Source organism: Schistocerca serialis, chromosome 2, assembly GCF_023864345.2.
Source record: "Schistocerca serialis cubense isolate TAMUIC-IGC-003099 chromosome 2, iqSchSeri2.2, whole genome shotgun sequence".
Classification (NCBI taxonomy): Eukaryota; Metazoa; Arthropoda; class Insecta; order Orthoptera; family Acrididae; genus Schistocerca; species Schistocerca serialis.
Window position 1 is genome coordinate 231662386 of NC_064639.1, and position 19939 is coordinate 231682324.

Genomic DNA, 19939 nt, shown 5'->3' on the forward strand with positions numbered 1-19939 from the left:
AATGTTTTACTTATATTCGACATAATGTTTCTGTCGAGTACACAGGACAATTTATGCAAATATAGATTTGTTAGACATCACCAAATTACATTTCGTTTGAACATCAACTATCACATGAAAGGAGAAGTGGGAAACATTGTAAGTGCCTAATAACTCATTTTTCAGGAGGGTAAAAAAAGAATCACTTTTTTGTACATAACTTACTTCTATTCTCTCTCTCTCTTTTTGTTAGAAGGAAATAACAGAATTAAGTTCATTATAAAGTCCCTCGGTGCTGACTTCTGTTGCTTCGGTTATTGCGATCTTTCACAAGCAAACTCCCTGTGCTGTTGAGGAAGAAATGACAACTTAGTCAGCTGCAACTGATAAACTTGGCTGGTCCTTCACGTAAAGTACGGCATGGAATGGATCTGCCATGGTCTTTCTTCTTTTGAAATCTATGACATTTTTCTATTCTTCTATGTCAGAGTAAGAATTTTTAATATTGTTTCAGATTTATATGAAACACCTCGATGAGAGTGCATTTGGGCATCCTACCGCCTGCACTGACAACAAAGTTTCAGCAACGTCATTATATTTAAAGAAGTAAGTTATGACGATCCACTTCATAAAGGAGACTGGTGTTTATAAAGTTTTTTGATATACATCTGAGTAATTAACCCATGACCTTCTGAAAATTCACAGGCCTGTTTTACTCAGACAGACTGCTTCTATTTTCCGTGATGTAGTGTGTGCGAAGTTTAATTTGCACTGTGTACTTTTTTACTGTGTTACTGATGATACAATAGATGTAGTTTCCCGCTCGGGAGCTCTCTGTGGTTTTTCCAATCTTACCATTGTTGTTGATGAAAGCTGAACGTTTAACAACAAGCTACGATCTGTAGGAGTCCATTACCAAATACGACCCAGATAAACTATTTTCTTGGCTCTTTGCACAGGTGTTACGCACTTGGATTTTCTATTACGTTTTGTCTCTTATACTCGAGTATGGCGCCTGTAAGAGAACTCCTAGTTTCCTCCGTATATTTTATGAAGCACTTAAATTTTCATCAGCAAAATAAATCTCCTGTTGGACGAAGGATAATATCGCAGACCTGCAACAGAAAAAAGGTTAATTATTATTATTCGCAAATGTACAAGCAGACAGACAAGAAGACACACACGCAAACCACTGAGAAATGAAAGTGCACCAAAGCAATGATATAACACAACATTTTAATAGAATAATTTTGGGGTGCAATGTTAATCAAGTGCAACAGTTTGTCATTGAGTCCAGTCCCAAATAAATACTTTCTAAACTCAAGAAGGTACTTATTGCAGTGCATTACGGATATTGTGAGTCCATCATCAGTAGCTTCCTGTTGCCTCAGCTTTAGCGCTCGGTTCAGTATTTCGTCAATCTACCCTGTGGCCTATCAGTAACAGTAAAAGTTAAGAACGTTGTATAAGTTTGCTTCTAATTTGGCAATGACCTGAGACTATTACAGCACGGCAGGACGTGTGATGTCATGCCCGATGTCAAGAAGTTAGTATCGTTGCAGCAATATAGTATGCAATAATTCGTTCAATATAAGAGAGTAAAAGATTCGCTCCTATCTTGGTTGCTACAACTGTACAGTGAACGAAAAATCTGCAGGCAGTATCAGTAAGTTTATGGTCATTTATAAAGTTTAATTTAGTTTCAATTTGTGGAGTGTACATCATCTTATGCAGGTGAGTAACTACATAAATATAGCAAACACAGTAACTATCAAATATGTCCGTCATAGGCAGTAAATAGTAAAGAAACATATTTAAAATGCTTCATTAGAAGCAAATACGTATTACTGTATGAGCACAGGTACCAAGGGGAAGGTCGCTGTAACCTTGGCCGAGAAGTCGCTTATATCCTCTCGCGAAAGTTCATTTAAAACACACTGGACAAAAAAGTTAGCCTCGCCCAGAAGACGCGGTGACGCCCATACCGAGTAACGCTTCCTACGGCCTTAATATCAGCCTCACCTACCCTGACATGGATGCGTTCACAGATTCATTTAGGAAGTGTATCACAAAAACGTAACCTACCCTGAAGCAAGCAGGCCCACAACCGTTGTAACGGGTACTCGATACCATAGGAACTCGCACTGAGACGAAGTTTACGACTGAGCTGGCCCCACACGTGTTCTATGCAGGACAGATCTAGCGATCTTGCTGGCCACAAGACTAACTCAGTATCCCCTAGACACTTCAAGGACAGATGCCAGGTGTGGAAGAGCAGTGTCGCATTAAAAATGTCATTACGATTCTGTTGCGTCAGAGGAAACCCTTCAGGACGCGCGACGTCTCTTACATATCGATCTGTTGTCATGGTTTCCTCGGTGTCTTGACTTCAATTCAAATCCAATGGCCTGTAACACCAAGAGGTCAGATGTAAAACAACTATGCCTCTCTGAATCGCTGAAAAAAGTGGGACCTCTCCCCAGGTAGCCGCCATATCAGCCGACGATGGTCGTCAGGGGTCGTGGAGAACTACGTTTTATCGCTCAGCACAGTGCGACGCCGTTCACCAGCAGCCAACGCTCTCTAGTCACGTTATCACTCCAGACACACCCTTCTGTGTCGTGTTGGCGACGTCATGCTACGCAGGGGACGGTAATTCCCTAGTCTACCAGCTGGTAGTCTCTGACCAGTGAGTGTCCAGTACATTTCTTGAATGGTAGGCGCGGAAGTTAAGAGGTAGTATGCACATAGTTCAATGATCTTCCCTTTTCGTGGTCAGAAGTAGAGGACCAGAATCTTGATAATAAGTATGCTTGATCACACGTTCCCGCGCATTCCAGCATAACGCCGAGTCGCATATCTGAATATTGCACAATTCGACCTAGCCGCCAAACGGAGAAATTGCACACGGTGTCAAGTGCTGATAACGCTGTCTCAGTCGAGTACGTCGTATCTCTTTGTCCTTCATAGTGATCACTGAACATCTGAAACTGTTCTAGCCCTTTGAATAGCATATGAGGACTGGTGACAACACTGATCATGAACAACACTAGTGGAATCCAGTGCCCATTCTACCGCTTAAAAACAGTACTCTTACTGTGTGCACAGCCACACGTGATAGATTGTCAGTATCGTGGATATATAGAGTATCCCGACTAGATTTCTGCAAAGAAGAGTGAGTCTGGCTTCGGTACGTCAACCAAACGAAAGGTTGTACCGAGTGGAATACATAACCAGCTTTCGCTTTGATCGGACAGATAAGTCTATATCGAGAATGAACACACCGAAGGGGACAACATATTCTGCTTTAAATGAGTTGAAGATTTATTGGGATATAAATATTCAACGAGTTGCTTTTTAGGATTTTTGATATGGCTTACTGTACTATTAATCAGTTTTCGAGCAATTGGAGGCTCATTATCAGATGTAGGTGTTACAGAAACATTATATCAAGGACCATGTGTATCTAGACACTGTGGTGATGGTGCTGGCAAATATAACGGAGATTCTGTAATCGGTAACGACACGTTGCTATGTTTGCTATGTTAGGGTACTTACAGTGCACTGCTAGTAATTCCGTTCTCATAATGCATATAATCTTATACACACAGTACTTACTTATCTACACCTAGTTTTACACTTATTCACAGGAGGAAAACACTGGATGTAATTATAAAGAATTCGAAAATGACAAATGTCAGACTTTGCTACATCATGATCTTTCTCGCAGAATGCACTGCATTAACGAATACATTTTAGCAAGTGCGGATAAAATATTTAAGTCAATCTTCCTAGCTGCAGGTGTGTTTCTAAACTGGCAATGTACATCTACTATGTATTAAAGAGCTACAAAAGAAGTACACAATGTGAAATACTTAGTACGTAATTAAAGTGCAAACAGGTTACAGAATGCCATATTTGTTATCTGACTAGGAGAATATAATTCATGCAAGAGGGTGAACTGTTTTGGCGCCGAGATATCATAGCTAATTCTGCATTGAATGACTTTGTTGGTTAAGGATATTTTTGAGTTGCTTTTAGCTTATGAATGCAAATCTCTCATTGTTCAAGGAGACCCACCTGTAATCCTTTGTGTGCAATGTGCAGAAGACAAATTATCATTGATATCACTAATGGAGTAATCATGGTGGGCAATAGATGACTTAAATCTGGACATATATAAGTTTTCGAGTCGAAAGGCATCCATATGTTCTTTGTAGTATGTTGCAAAATTTTTCCCCGTTTGTCCTATAAAGTAACAAGGAAAGGTTCATGTCAGTTTATATCAGCCAGGCTTTAGCTCCCACTCTCCAGTGGATTATTGTGAACAGTTTTTATTATTAAGTTTACTGTCTGTTGAAGCGGTATTTTTAATTATGTGGTCTGAAAGGATTTGTATGCTTGTATGACACATTGCCAAGGAATTGAAGACTCGCCAATTTTGTCATTTATTTCTTGGCTTTTAGTTGTGAGGGTAGTTGCTTCAGTTTACTTTGGATTTCTTAACTAGAGTGTTTATGAGGGAATTATTACGTATTTGGGGCTATAATTTAAGTACGGCATTTATTTACACTCATGTGCTTTGCTGACAGTAATGCATATCACCCACTTAAAAGATAACGTGAATAAAGAAACATTATGTTGGTTTAGGTGGGATGATGTATTGTTAATTGCAGTATTAGTGGTAGTGGATTTTCTATATATTTCGAAAGTAAGCTTGTTCTTGTGACTATGAATACTGCATACAGGCATATTAAGGAAATAAATTCCTTCATTTAGCTGATGTTCAACTGTGACACTGATATATATGTGCCTTTCATTTATGTGATCAACTAAGTTACTTAGTTCTTCTTTTGGACCATTCAAAAGCATTATTGCGTAATTCGTATATCTCTTATAATATACGATTTTGTCGTTAAATTGTGGATGAGTTAATGACTATTGTTCTACGTTATGCACAAATACGTGAGCAGGCAAGTCTACGATGTTACTGTCTATTGCCAGACCAGTGTTTTCTGCATCATACTTACACTGATTAAAAAATTGTTATGTAATAATATTAATTCAAGCAACATCTTGAGTTCACAAATTTCTGTGCTGATTGACTTTTCTGTATTTGATTAAATTCTCTCGTATTTCTGAGAGACTGTCTTTGAAAGGCATATTTTTGTAAGGGTTTATCATGTCATGGGAGGAAAATATGGCTGTCTCTAGAATTATTAGACCTTTAATGTTGCTGATTAACAAAAACGTTGTTAACAGAAAAGCAATTCGCAAAGGTGTAATGTTTCTTCATTATATTATTAAGGTTTCTGGTAATTTTATGTTCTGGGTTGTATATGACCTCTACATTTGGACATATAGGATAACCTGGAGGTCTGTGGTTTCATAACAATGCAGTACTAGGCTTCATTAATGGTTAGTAGAAAATTTATATTTTAAGAAGTTTTTTCAGCTTATCTTAATTGAGCCATGGATGGCTCATGTTATGCATTGGATTAAACCTTGGTTGCTATTCTCTGTTTCATTTCCCATGGTTATCGCGATTATGCTGTTATCCTCTCTCTCTCCACGAGTGGTAGCAGTGGTGTGTATCGATATTCGCACCTTGTACTATATTTGGCCTGGCGCTGATAGTTTCCAGTTGTGTTGTGTGCGACCGGTTGGCCGGTTGGCGTGGAGCAGTGAGGAAATCTCCACAGTGCGTAGTTTGGCCGGGGCCGCTGGCGGCGTCTAGGCACGGTCACAGTGTGTGGTCCTGTTCCCATTGATAAGAGGTCTGTGGCTAACCGATCCTCGACACGAAAGTTGACTTCTGACTTAATCTACCAACAAGTCACGACTGTTCACGTTGTGTCGTCTGCATTTCGTTATCGGCTGCTGGGACATTCCTGAGAGCAACAACGTTTGTTTCAAGTTGGCAAGTTTTAGCCAACCTCCAGAGGAGTTTAACTGTACTTGGTTATTTTGAATTGAAGTGCACCAGGAGAATCTTCTGCCTTGTGGCCGTTAACGTTCCGGTTACCTGCCCCGGCTATTGACGTAAATTCAGACAGTGTATTTCCCTCATTGTATTGTCACTGTCCATCATGATGTGTAGTTTGACAGCTCAATGTGTAATTGGTTGTGGGCGCCAACACTATCTAAATTGTTCCATTGAACTCATTGTTGTGTGCTGGTCAGTTGGCGTGAAAGTTACCTTGCTGGTAGGTCCATTGACTGTCTGTCGGTTGGGTTGTCGTCAGATTGAGAATGGTTGGGTCAACTGCCTGTCTGACCTAAGTGAACATTAGTGTTTGAATTACAGGCTGGCCCTCGGAAACTTCTGAGCGCTGTTGGGTATACCACCTTTTCTTATTTTTTCTTGCTGTTTGTATTTGTATGGTTTCTAGCCGATTTTTAAATTAAGGTTACTTCGCCCTTAAGGCGTAAGAATGTTTGGCCCTTAAGCCTAATTTAAAGAGTTGTTTTAAGTTGGCCTTTTGAGTTTTAAAAGTTTAATTTTGGTTTGAGTCTTAAGAGGTGGGCCTTCAGCTGATTTTGTTTTAAATTAAAGTTGTTTTGCTCATAAGGTGAGTGATGGTTTGGGCCTTCAGCCTAATTGAAATAACTGATTTAAGATAAGGCCATTAAATTTCTGATTTTGGTTTGAGTTTTAAGTTATTGGCTTTCAGCCGATTTAAAAAAAAGTGGTGTTGCCCTTAAGGCATGAGATTGTATGGCGTGATCAGCCAGTTATTAAGTTCCAAAAATTAATGCTGTGTTTTTTTGTTAATTTTCTGTAATGTTTGGTCAAATAAATAAAGTTGTATGTTTGAGTGTAACTGACCGTCGCTTATTTTGTCCCCTTTCCACAGTTTAAACTACCTGTCCTATCCTGCAGGTTGAGCAGGGCGTCTCACTAATAATTTTGGAGTTCAGTATATACATACATTAATCCCTGTTCCATAGATCATGAATACGTCATTTCATAATGATTTGGAGCATGTCACTTCAACATAAATTTTCTTTAGACAAATTAATTAATTAATTTTTTTAAAGTTACTACTTCATATTGAAGAACTCCTCTATTGAGTAGAAGGAGTTGTGATTGAGAAATTCATTTAATATGCTTTTAAATGTTGGTTGGCTATCTGTCAGACTTTTAATACTATTTGGCAAATGACCAAATATTTTTGAGGCAGCGTTATTCACCCCTTTCTGTGCCAAAGTGAGATTTAATCTAGAATAGTGTTTATCATCATTTCTCCTAGTGTTGTAGCTATGCACTTCGCTGTTATTTTTGAATTGGGATGGATTATTAATGACAAATTTCGTAAGTGATATATGTATTGCGAAGGTACTGTGAATATCCTGAATTCCTTAAATAAATGGTTGCAAGGTGATTTTGGGTGGGCTAAAGCTATTATTCTGATTACACGCTTTTATGCAATGAATACTTTCTCTCTTAATGACGAATTGCCCCAAAATATGATGTGATATGAAAGCAATGAATGAAAATAGGCATATTAGGCTAATTTACTGATATGTTTCTCCCCAAAATTTGCAATAACCCTAATAGCATAAGAAGCTGAACCTAACTGTTTCAGCAGATCATCAATGTGTTTCTTCCAATTCAATTTCTCATCAAAGCACACACCCAGAAATTTTGAGTATTCTACCATAGCAACAGACTTCAGTTCATAGTCTGTATTTACTAATGGTGTTACGCCATTTACTGTACAGAATTGTATAAATGGTGTTTTCTCAAAATTTTGTGAGAGTCCATCTGCAGAGAACCATTTAATGATTTTCTGAAAGACATTATTTGCAATTTCCTCAGCTGATTACTGCTTGTTGTGTGTGATTTCTATACTTGTACCATCAGCAAAAAGAACTAACTTTGTATCTTCATGAATATAGAGTGGCAAGTCGTTAATATATATTAAGAACAATAAAGGACCCGAGACTGAACCCTGTGGGACACCATTCTTGATACCTCCCCATATAGAGGACTCTGCTGGTTTTTGTCGACTATCTGTACTGTTAATTTCAACCTTCTGCATTCTTCCACTTAAGTATGTATTAACCAATTGGTGCACTGCCTCACTCATACAATACTTAAGCTTATCTGAAAGAATTTCATGGATCACACAATCAAAAGCCTTTGAGAGATCACAAAATATCCCAATGAGTGATGTTCAGTTATCATTTCATTTAATATTTGGTCAGTGAAAGCATATATAGCTTTTTCTATTGAAAAGCCTTTCTGAAAACCAAATTGACTTTTTTTAGTACTTCATTCTTACAAATATGTGATGCTACTCTTAAACAGACACTGAAGAAACTGCAAAAAGGTGGGAATTTAAGGAGATGGGACCTGGATAAACTAAAAGAACCAGAGGTTGTACAGAGTTTCAGGGTGAGCATAAGGGAGTAATTGACAGGAATGGGGGAAAGAAATACAGTAGACGAAGAATGGGTATCTTTGAGGGATGAAGTTGAAGTAGTGAAGGCAGCAGAGAATCAAGTAGGTAAAAAGACGAGGGCTAGTAGAAATCCTTGGGTAACAGAAGAAATATTGAATTTAACTGATGAAAGGAGAAAATATAAAAATGCAGTAAATGAAGCAGGCAAAAAGGAATACAAATGTCTCAAAAATGAGATCGACAGGAAGCGCAAAATAACTAAGCAGGGATGGCTAGAGGACAAATGTAAGGATGTAGAGGCTTATCTCACTAGGGGTAAGATAGATACTGCCTGCAGGAAAATTAAAGAGACCTTTGGAGATAAGAGAACCACTTGTATGAATATCAAGAGCTCAGATGGAAACCCAGTTCTAAGCAAAGAAGGGAAAACAGAAAGGTGGAAGGAGTATATAGAGGGTCTATACAAGGGCGATGTACTTGAGGACAATATTATGGAAATGGAAGAAGATGTAGATCAAGATGAAATGGGAGATACGATACTGCATGAAGAGTTTGACAGAGCACTGAAAGGCCTGAGTCGAAACAAGGCCCCCGGAGTAGACAACATTCCATTGGGACTACTGACGGCGTTGGGTGAGCCAGTCCTGACAAAACTCTACCATCTGGTGAGAAAGATGTATGAAACAGGCGAAATACCCTCAGACTTCAAGAAAAATATAATAATTCCAAACCCAAAGAAAGCAGGTGTTGACAGATGGGAAAATTACCGAACTATCAGTTTAATAAGTCACAGCTGCAAAATACTAACGCGAATTCTTTACAGACGAATGGAAAATCTAGTAGAAGCCGACCACAGGGAAGATCAGTCTGGATTCCGTAGAAATGTTGGAACACGTGAGGCAATACTGACCCTACGACTTATCTTAGAAAATAGATTAAGGAAAGGCAAACCTACGTTTCTAGCATTTGTAGACTTAGAGAAAGCTTTTGACAATGTTGACTGGAATACTCTCTTTCAAATTCTGAAGGTGGCAGGGGTAAAATACAGGGAGCGAAAGGCTATTTACAATTTGTACAGAAACCAGATGGCAGTTATAAGAGTCGAGGGACATGAAAGGGAAGCAGTGGTTGGGAAGGGAGTGAGACAGGGATGTAGTCTGTCCCCGATGTTACTCAATCTGTATACTGAGCAAGCAGTGAAGGAAACAAAAGAAAAATTCGGGGTAGGTATTAAAATCCATGGAGAAGAAATAAAAACTTTGAGGTTCGCCGATGACATTGTAATTCTGTCAGAGACAGCAAAGGACTTGGAAGAACAGTTGAATGGAATGGACAGTGTCTTGAAAGGAGGATATAAGATGAACATCAACAAAAGCAAAACAAGGATAATGGAATGTAATCGAATTAAGTCGAGTGATGCTGAGGGAATTAGATTAGGAAATAAGACACTTAAAGTAGTAAAGGAGTTTTGCTATTTGGGGAGCAAAATAACTGATGATGGTCGAAGTAGAGAGGATATAAAATGTAGACTGGCAATGGCAAGGAAAGCGTTTCTGAAGAAGAGTAATGTGTTAACATCGAGTATGGATTTAAGTGTCAGGAGGTCATTTCTGAAAGTATTTGTATGGAGTGTAGGAATGTATGGAAGTGAAACATGGACGATAACTAGTTTGGACAAGAAGAGAATAGAAGCTTTCGAAATGTGGTGCTACAGAAGAATGCTGAAGATTAGATGGGTAGATCACATAACTAATGAGGAAGTATTGAATAGGATTGGGGAGAAGAGAAGTTTGTGGCACAACTTGATCAGAAGAAGGGATCGGTTGGTAGAACATGTTCTGAGGCATCATGGGATCACCAATTTAGTATTGGAAGGCAGCGTGGAGGGTAAAAATCGTAGAGGGAGACCAAGAGATCAATACACTAAGCAGATTCAGAAGGATGTAGGTTGTAGTAGGTACTGGGAGATGAAGAAGCTTGCACAGGATAGAGTAGCATGGAAAGCTGCATCAAACCAGTCTCAGGACTGAAGACCAAAACAACAACAACTCTTGAATACATTACTTTTTCAACAAATTTGGATAATGCTGTCAGAAATGATATTGGTTGGTAGCTATCCCGTTTTTATGCAATGGTTTAACAATAGCATATTTCAGTCTATCTGTAAAAACTCCCTGTTTCAGTGAGCTACTACATATGTGGCTGAGAATCCTACTTATTTGTTGGGAAGAAGCTTTTAGTACTCTGTTGGAAATGCCATCAATTCCATGTGACCTTCTACTTTTGAGTGAATTTATTATTTTCCTGATATCATTAGGAGAGGTGGGGTGAATTTCAATTTTATCAAATTGCGTAGGTACTGCCTCTTCCATATACTGCCTTGCATTTTCTAATGAATAGTTGGAACCTATTTTCTCTACAACACTTAAAAATGGTTATTAAAAATATTTTCTACTTCTGACTTCTTGCTAACAAACTTCTCATTGTGTTTGAAAGAAACACAGTCTTCCTGTGCTTTCAGTTGCCCAGTTTCCCTTTTCACAATATTCCAAATTGTTTTAATTTTGTTACCAGATGTGCTAATCTCAGACATAATGTACATACTTCTGGGCATTTTAATAAGTTTTCTCAATACAGTGCAGTAGTTTTTATACTGTTTCATTGATTCAGGGTCATTACTCCTAGCTATAAGATACATTTCCCTTTTCTATTTTCAAGATATTTTTATCCCTTTAGTAAGCTAGCTTTTTTTTACATACTTTCTTAGAATTATATTTCACCGTTTTCTTAGGGAAACTGTTTTAGCTCAATGATACTATTCAAAATATTCAAGAATTATGCTACTGTAGGGAATTGTACAAGATTAACTCAAAGAACATCCAAATTGGAAGAAGCAAAGACAACATAAGGTTAAATTGTCTAGGATGTGCTGATGACCTCGCTCTCGTGTCCAACAGTATTCAGGAAACCAAACAGGAAGTTATCTCAATACAGAAAATAGCACAGAAAATTGATCTTGGAATATCCTTTGAACAAACAGACATCATGTTAACTGACCCACCACTCATAAACAAAATTTCCATAGGAAACCAAGAAATCAAAATTGTAGATAAATTGTAAATATCTGGGAGAAATCATAACATGTAACATCAATGAAAAGTCAACACGGCATAATAGAATAAACAAACTGACTAAAGCACAATATATCACCAAGAACACCTACAGCAAAAACAGCCTCTCAGTAGCAAGAAAACTAATACACTACAAAACAGTCACTCAACCAGAAATAACATATGTAAGTGAAACCATATTCAGAACATCTAAGACTGCACGAACAGACAAAATTCTCAAAATAGAGAGAAGAATCGTCAGAACATGCACCAAGAAATCGTACCACAAAGTTGGACACTGGAGAGTAGCTACAAATGAAAAAGTCTAGAAAGAAATAGAACCAGTATTGCGTAAAATCAGGAAGAAACGCATTTCATTTTTTGGACATCTAATCATAACAGCAGAGAATAGGATCATCAGGAGAATAATAGAAAAATTGGGGAATGGTAAGTGCAGCATTAAGTGCATTACAGAAATCAGGGAAGGTATGAATGAGTACAGATTGCATTGGAACACCTAAGAAACAAACTGACAAAATCAGAAAACTCACAGACAAAGAAACCAGATTGCAAACGAGAATCAACAAACAGAAAATAGGAAGGGTGATTTCCAATGAAGAAAGAAGGATGAGACCTGTGAGAATGAAGAAGTACTGGGCTGACAGCATACGAAAAAATTCTTTCTATAAAGTTGGCTAGAGTAGTCCCATGAAGGCTATAAAATGTAAATAATAAATAAATAAATAAATAATTGTAGTCTCTTTGATACATAATAATTTGTTGTGGTGCTTTTTCAGAAGGACCTCATACCTGTCCAGTTTCTTATTGATGCCTTTATTATCTGTTTACTTTGGATTGATACTGAAAATTTGATTTTCTTTAATGATTTCATCTGCTTTTTGAGCCACAGCGTTCTGTGGATTGTGGTTAAATTTTGCTGTGGCCCAGGGTATTTTGGTGATAATAATTAAGTTATTGATATTATCGAGTAAATCGTCTGGTTATTTTCCCTAAGCTATAGCCTAGGGTGAGCCCTAGACAGCTTATAATATTGCTATTTGTTCAAGGACTGTAATTCAGGAAACCACGAAAAACCGTGTTGTTATGTAATTAGATTACCAGTTGTAGGGCTGGCCACTTCCGTTATTTCTGTTTATGGTGAATTGTCAAAATTGTACCCATATGTCCCTAAGATAATATTCTCCACGAACTTATAACCGTTTCTCAATGTCATTATCTGTTACAGAGATCCAGAGGTTCAAATTAACTGTACTCATTCATGTGAAATATTCACGTAATATCTGGACTGATGGGTAACTGTAGTTTCAACTGAAGTAGTGTACAAATGTCAAGGATTCTGGAGTCATTGCAATGTTTCTGAGGTCACTGGTCACTTGACACGTCTACTGGTTGTCTTGACCTGGAAAGTATTTGATGGTGCAACCTGAAAGCCTATGCACCTTACAAAAAATTATTTATCATACAACATTTTTTGTACTTGTAAATCGAACAACACATGGTTTGGTACACGGTAAGTGTAGCGTAAGCATTTTGTGCATTTATATGTAAAGCAGTACAAAATGAACTTACTTTGGACAGGAGACGATTTTGTTTTATCCTTGCATTAAGTGTACTTAACTTTGTTTGAATATGTAAAAGTATGTAAATATGTCATAGTATATATATAAACTATCAATACTTTACTGAGCTACAGAATTCGTCTTATGTAAGGAGCGGAATCCACTGTAACACGAGAAAGAATGCAGCTAGCTGAAAAATGCTCCTGTCGCAAGAGAGAGAGAGAGAGAGAGAGAGAGAGAGAGAGAGAGAGAGAGAGGTAGCTGGGGGAGGATGTGGCAGCAAAAAAGAATGAGATCGACAAAGATAATAAAAGTTGGAACCAAGTATAGAGGAGTCAGTGGAAACGAAAAATAGAGATGAATGGGTCCATATATATATATATATATATATAGGCTTGGGGGTGTGGAACCTGCCCACACCCCCTCCTGATCAGCGAAAGTTAACATGAAAAAAATTTGTCCCGTCCACCCACGATTTAAGGTTTCCTGATCTGGAGACTAATGCCCCACGGAAACCAACCTCAAGGACACATGTGAAGAGGAGACAATGGGGGTTGAAGAGAAAGATAGCATATCGTAAGCGAGAAAGAAAGAGACTTTGACATGGGAGAGAAAAAGGGGGGAACAAAAAAATGGCAGTCGTACAGAGAGAGTCTCTGAAAGCCAGAGAAGGAAACAGTCATTAACAAGAGCGAGAGAAAGGCATGAAGAAAATGACAGTTGGAGAGAGACACATAGGAGAAGGTCAAATGGGAGAAGAACTAGACATTGGGAAGGAAGCATACATATGCAGCCAACAGCAGTGAGAGGGGGATGATGCATGTGATGGCATCGGCACTTCTCACGCAAAGTCTTTTAAAGAGGAACATAATCGCCTTCTCTGTGCCCAAAACAGTGGTGTTTTCCAGCTGGTGCACACATTCTGCATTTAACAAGAAGTAGAAGTGTTTCCTATATGATCACTGGTAATGTCGTCGAGTAAAGTATTGTTTTCATACGTAACCACAAGAAAATTCTAATATCTTATTGCTCATATCCTTGTTATACCCTCCTTTATTTCATTTCAATTACCTAAACTAAATTTACTACTACTATTTCGTAGCAACCACTTGTTTCCAATTACATCAATAACATCTGTGTCATATAAATTCTTCGTGCCCATTACTACACAGCCAATATTCGAAAGCCTACTATCGTACTTCAAGGTGACTATTCAGTTATTATTATTTCTATTATTACAATATAAATTTAATATTTCTGTAAAATGGGGTATGTACGTTTGCATCCACCAATGTTTTATTATTAACATTAAAATACGTAATGAAACCTTTATGACACTTCTAACATCTATTTTTTTAATGTGCAAAATCTGTGCGACCAGTGATAGAAACCATATCAGCAATTTTCCTAGGAGAAAGAAATGTCTAATTAAATGATATTTTATACACAGAAAAGACTATATGCATCTTTTATGATGGTTATTTGTACGTACTTGAACACGTGGAGGTTGCGATAGCATATAGATAACTGCATCCGCCATGTCCTCAGATTCCATCATTGGCAATCGCATATTTTCCAGCGCTTCTGTCGAATGCTTTTGTAAGGTATTGAATATTCCTGTTTTCACAAGTCCTGGTGATATTTGCTAAAACAAAAGTCATACGTTAATAAACATGTTTCCGATTTTCCAACTTGTTTTATTTCCCCTTTGAAATCTATTATTTATATAAGGAACATTTATATAATTCTCGAACTTATTATCCTAGTTCAACTATTTTACATGTACGAGGTCTATTCGGCAAGTAAGAAACGATCAGTCACCAAATGGAAACAACAGTGAAAATAAAAAATGTTCTATTTGCAACAGATAGCTACATCTCTACATAGTCGCAGCTCCGAAGTAGACATCTGTCCTAGCGTTGTGCCAGCTCTACAATACCCTCGTCATGGAAGGCAGCCTCCTGTGCTTTCCGTAATTTTCTGTGCTGGACTGCAGCTCGTTGTCTGTGCCAAAATGTTGTCTTCATAACCGGCGGTTCGTTTGGGCCGAGATGAAAAACAGAGGGAGCAAGTCGAGGCTATATGATGAGTGATCAAACACTTGCCATCGAAAACGCTACAGGATCGTCCTAACCGCCCCTGCAGTGTACGGAAGAGAATTGTCGTGATGACGGAAATGCGTGGCAGTTACTTTATGTGGAATTGCATTAAGTCAGGCGAAACCTCCAGACAGGCAGCTACATATTGCGAGAGAGAATATTTTCTAGGCGTTTTGCACCATCACAGCGCCCTCAGAACTAAAATGATCGACGTGACGCTATATGCCGGCATATTAGGCACACTGTGCAACACATCTGAGACTTTCACTGTGGTTTCCATTCGCGACTGATTGCTCCTTACTTTCTGAATAGCTTTCATACAATGAGCGATAAAGGTTTTATAGCTACGTTACAGGACTTGTACAGTCTACAAAATATAACATAGACTTGTTAGTAATTTTCACTGTTCAAATAATATGAAACTCATAAATCAAGAACAATTTCTATGACATAATTCATTTAGTGTTCCCTAAACTTCTTACATAGGACGCCATCGAAAGTATGCAGTTAAATTCACTAACTGTCTTCATTTGGGTGATGGTGTCAGTCTAGAGAAGTTCTTGGATAAGTTTGACAAGTACAACGTGTAAATTCTTGTTTGACCTTCCTTAGAGTCGCCTATGTTTGTCATATGAACACTACAGTTCAAGGCTGGACTCACTCACTCACATTAAGAAGCCAACTATTTTTCTAACCGTACATAAGTGATTTGAGACAGATGCTTCCCCCTAGTTGTGTAACGAATTTATAGAATGGCGTGTGGTCCTAGATAATGGAAAAACTTACATACACATTACTCAGCCGGAAGTCATCAGAAGTTCGTATTTACTGGTTATGTAAAGTTACATGAAGCCTCTTTTTGCTAACTTTAGACACTTGAACTCTCAATGTCAGTTTCCCATTACGTTCTGTTACACTGAAGAGAAGGATCTTTGTTAGCTCTCAGTCAAACATTTTGAAAATTTCTACGAGTATCCTTTGGATAGCTGATCTGGCAAGAGAGTGAAATGGAAATAAGGGGACAGACCTTTATGCACTCGTGTGCACACACACACACACACACACACACACACACACTCACACACACACAAACACACACACACACACACACACACACACACACACAGTCTCCCAGGAACACTCCAACCACCTTCGTGGGTGGGGGTGGGGGGGGGGGGTTGGGTTGCTGAAAGTGTCTTCAAGAACAAAACGAGGATAGGAACCTCTGTCCAGAAACAACAGCAGTAGCTGAATGCAGTAGTGTAAAAACTAAATCAGTACTTTTTAAAATCTTAATGTGGATACAAAATTCAGTACAAAATCATATGTTTCCATCTATCAGCAAATTAAAATTCTTCTCTTCCTGATTTCTTTTCTCTTCAAAATTATACTGCATAAGTTCAACAAAATCTGTTTGAAATTCTGTCTGGAGACAATGAATCAAATCTGGAAGACCATCTAGTTGGACACAGTTTCTTCAGAGTCTAACACTTCTGTCAGTTCATGAATTTGTTTTATTTATCACCACTGAACAAGACAACCACTAAGGAACACGTAAGAGCAAGATCTTCTCTCGTAAAATTGTCGCAGTTCCAATACATTAATTCTGTAATCATTTAGGTCAAAGTTTTGTTGTGTGATGAACAACAATGTACGCCCGTGCTTCGTTTCATGATTACAAACCTTAGTATTTGCCATTCACAGATACTGCATGATTATATCCTTGACCACTGCATTTATCCAGCTATATTTTCATGTGAGATAAATAATTTTGTTATTTACTTTTTAATACTCTCAGCATCATAGCCCCTTACCTCACGGAATTGTAAAAACGATTTCAAACTCATTACTATTTGAGTTACTTAAATGTAGATGCAAACATCTTAACGACACTAAATTTAAATGCCGCCCAACAGCGGTCAATCTTACTGCCTTTCGAATCGCGAGAGCTAGGGCAAGCCATGTCATTAAAGAGAGCAAATAAAAGGTCATGTCAGGAGTTCCTGGATTCCGTCGACAGTTCCACTTGTTCCACAAAAGTATGGGAAGCCATCCGGGGGATTACCGGTACACGCAGCCGTTTACCGATTGCAGCAGTACTGACACAGGGGTGCCTCCAAACGGCGCCCAGAGACATTGCTCAGACGCTGGCAGAGCATTTTGCGCAAACTACTGCCAATGCAAGCCAGGATCCCGCGTTTTATCGCTACCGTGCAACTGTAGGGAGGCAAAAGTTGGACTTCAGGTCCAGCGGTTCTGAGGCCTACAACTCCCCTTTCTAGATGTGAGAGCCGAGACTGCTGACACTGCACCCGCTCACGACCACATCCGGTATTGCATGCTTCGTCATTTGCCAACAGCGTCCCAGGAAATCCTCCTCGACTGTTTTAATCTAATATGACAGACAGATAACTTCCCCAACTCGTGGAGGGAGGCAATTGTGGTCCCTATGCTCAAACCAGGAAAGTATCGCCCGTCTCCAAGTAGTTATCGGAGCATCGCCCTAACGAACTGTATAGGGAAGACCCTGGAACGGATGGTTAACCGTCGTCTGGTCTGGCTTTTGGAGACCAGGCAACTTCTTAGCCGCTCTCAGTGTGGATTCTGCAAATATCGGCCCACGGTCGACAACCTGACTCTCCTAGAGGCGGCTGTTCAGCACGCTTTCCTCCGTCAACATCACTGTATCGGCATATTCTTTGATATCAGTAACGCATATGATATTACTTGGAGACACTGTATTCTTGCACAACGGCATGAATGGTGCTTTCGTGGGCACCTCCCCATTTTCATTCGGTCTTTCCTGTCTCAGCGGCTTTTTCCGACCAGAGTTGGTAACACACTGTCTGATAGATTTGAGCAGGAGAATGGTGTCCCCTAGGGCAGTGTTTTAAGTGTTGCCATAGCCATCAACAGTAACGTCTACAGTGAGGAGTTCAGCACAGTGCTCCTTATTTGTGGACGATTTTGCTGTTTTCTGTTCCTCCTACAGTGTTGCAATAGTAAGCCATCAGTGGCAACTAACAGTGCGGCGGTTAGAGGAGTGGGCTGCAAAGACGGGTTTTCAGTTTTCTGCCGATAAGTGTGTTTGTGTTCATTTTAATCGTTCTCGTCGACCTTTTATTTTGTCTGCCTTGCATGTAGGGGATACTGTCCTACATTTTAGAGACACAGTGCGGTATCTGGGCCTAATTTTTGACTCCAGGTTGTCATGGCTGCCACATCTACGAGACTTGAAAGCCAGAATCCTGAAGGCACTGAACATCCTCAAGTGCCCCAGACATTGAGGAGCGGACAGGGCGCGTCTCTTCCAATTTTATCGGGCTTTTGTGCGTTCACGGCTGGACTACGGGTGCACAGTGTATGGGTGAGCGAGGCATTATTATTTGCGAATCCTTGACGCTGTCCACCATCCAGGGATTCGACTGGCCACGGGTGCCTATAGGACCAGTCCCATACCCAGCCTCTGTGCTGAGGCCGGGGAACCGCCACTTACCATCCGGCGGCAGCTCCTACTGGTGCGCCAGGCTTGTAATTTTCTTGCAACTTCAACCTCGCCTGCTCATGATATTGTTGCTCATCCGCCTCTGGACCGCCTGTTTTCCCGCCGCCCCAGGCTACGTTGCCGTTTGGGATCCGTGTGCAACGTCTGCTTGCTAGTGACCCTTTGTGTGCAGTCTGTACGACCCCAAATCCAGGGTTTTAACCGCCTGCCACCCTGGTTACTGGAGAGGCCCCAATTTGATTTTGGATTTGGTGCGGTACAGAAAAGATAGCACTCCTGCTTCCGTGTTTAATCGGGTCTTTTGTGCCGTTTTATATGAGCACGACGACCATGCAGCTGTTTTTATGAATGGGTCTAAGCAGGGTGACTGGGTTGCTTTGTCGTCTTCCCGGATCGTGTCCTCAAGGTCATACTGCCTCCTGATTTACCATCTTTGATGCAGAATTGTATGCCATCTTGCGGGCACTGGAGCAGATGAGACTTTCTCCCAGTATTAGATTTCTCGTCTGTTCAGATTCTTTGAGCGCGCTTTACTCTCTCCAGCGTTTGTATCCAGCAGATAAAGGAACCCACATTATCCACGACGCCCTCCTCCAACTAGAGGGACTGGGGAAGCAGGTGTCTTTGTGCTGGGTACCAGGGCACGCGCCGGCCGGAGTGGCCGAGCGGCTCTAGGCGCTCCAGTCTGGAACCGCGCGACCGCTACGATCGCAGGTTCGAATCCTGCGTCGGGCATTGATGTGTGTGATGTCCTTAGGTTAGTTATGTTTAAGTAGGTCTAAGTTCTAGGGGACTTATGACCTCAGATGTTATGTGCCATAGTGCTCAGGGCCACTTGCACCATTTGAACCAGGGCACGCGGGAATTCTGGGGAATGAAAGTGCTGATCAAGCAGCCAAGGAGGCGTGTCATGACCGTCAGGTCTTTAAGTGTGCTATCCCACTGCATGCCCTCACCTCGCTGTTGAGGTATAAAGTCCTGTGTCGATTGGAACATCAGTGGCTCGAAGTGACCGACAACAAGCTCCGTGTTATCAAGCCCAAAACTCGGCCATGGCGTACTTCCTTACTCGTCTTTGCATCGGCCACAGCCCTATGACGCATGGATTTTTACTCCGGCGAGAGGACCGTAAGATGTGTGGTGCTTGTGGCGTGCAGTTCACGGTGCACTACCTTTTATTGGACTGCATTTTATTTGCTGACCAGCGGACTGCAGCGGATTTGCCGGCGGATCTACAGTCTATTTTATGCAATGCTCA

At 40.0% G+C, this 19939-nt stretch overlaps 1 pseudogene; it reads right to left on the reverse strand.

Annotated features, from left to right (window-relative positions):
• Window positions 1-1049: 1049 nt before the first annotated feature.
• LOC126455863 (dehydrogenase/reductase SDR family member 11-like) overlaps window positions 1050-19939 on the reverse strand; it is a 77360-nt pseudogene continuing 58470 nt past the window's right edge.